Genomic DNA, 1304 nt, shown 5'->3' with positions numbered 1-1304 from the left:
TTCAATTAATTAGAGACTTATAACTTTTCTATAGTTTTTGATGATTTCATTCCTCTTAATGTTTTAGTGTTATATCCATTTAAAAGCTACAGGAATGTTATTTTATGTCAAGACAACAATTTAGAATATTTAATTTAGTATAAAAGCCAGCTGTGGCAAACTGTTTGAAAGACACAGACCATTTTTTATTGAATACACAATTATATTCAATCATCACAACTACACCATCTAAATGTATTTCATTTTGTGTGTTGCTGATTTTTGAAGGAAAGAAGTGAGCAGTGTTAAATGTCATGGAGAAGATCAAACTTTTTGCCGTGATCAAATATAATGGTGAAAGTTCTGTAGCAAACATTTAGAGTGACGGTTTGGGCATGAGTAAGGTTGGTGCCGGATGAATTCTAAAAATGTTCTCACATGAGTAGAAACAGATCCAAGTTGTTGAAAGCCAGTGCTTTCTCCGAAGGTTTCAATAGAGTTGTAACTATGAATGAAACATGGGTTTATCACTTCAACCCAGAAGCAAAAATGCAAAGTTTGCAATGGAAACACCCAAATTCACCCACCCCAAAGACGTTCAAGTGATAACCCTCTGCTGGGAAGGTCATGGCATTAGTTTTTTTGGGATGCCAATGGTGTTTTACTAGTTGTCTGTTTGGAAAAGGGTCAAACCATTAATTATAGGAGGCTACTATACATACTTAGTCAAAAATTTGCATAAAAAAATCAAAGAAAAAAAAGAAGAGGATTGCTCAAAAAAGGTGTAGTCTTCCATCAGGACAATGCTCTAGCTCACAAATCATGTGTTGCTTTGAACACTGTACATAAGCCTATAATCGAATTACTCCATCACCCTACTTACTCACCAAATTCAGCTCCAAGTGACTTCTTCTCTTTCGTAATCTTAAAATCTTTCTGAAAAGTTGAAGATTTCAGAGTGATTATGATCTCATATGTACCGTCCAGTCATGGGTTGAGGACCAAGAAGAAGAGTTCATTCAGAAGGCCATAGAGCACCACTGGTGCAAATGTATAAACTCAGGAGGAGGATATGTTGAAAAATAAGGCCATAAAAACCATAGAGTACTACTGGTGCAAATGTATAAACTCAGAAGGCCATAAAAGCCATAGAGCACTACTGGTGCAAGTGTATAAACTCAGGAGGCCATAGAGCACTACTGGTGCAAGTGTATAAACTCAGAAGGCCATAAAAGCCATAGAGCACTACTGGTGTAAGTGTATAAACTCAGGAGTATATCTATTAAAAACACAGTCATTTTAAACAAAGAACCCAACATAAACAA

General features: G+C 35.8%; 1 protein-coding gene across 1 annotated transcript in view; it reads left to right on the top strand.

Annotated features, from left to right (window-relative positions):
- LOC106469180 (DDB1- and CUL4-associated factor 1-like) overlaps nucleotides 1–1304 on the top strand; it is a 93654-nt gene that overhangs the window by 57702 nt on the left and 34648 nt on the right. The gene's annotated exons all lie outside the window — the stretch shown is intronic.

Source organism: Limulus polyphemus, unplaced genomic scaffold (genome assembly GCF_000517525.1).
Source record: "Limulus polyphemus unplaced genomic scaffold, Limulus_polyphemus-2.1.2 Scaffold3341, whole genome shotgun sequence".
NCBI classification, from domain to species: domain Eukaryota; kingdom Metazoa; phylum Arthropoda; class Merostomata; order Xiphosura; family Limulidae; genus Limulus; species Limulus polyphemus.
The sequence above is the reverse complement of the archived record's forward strand: the minus strand, read 5'-3'. Positions and strand labels throughout refer to the sequence as shown.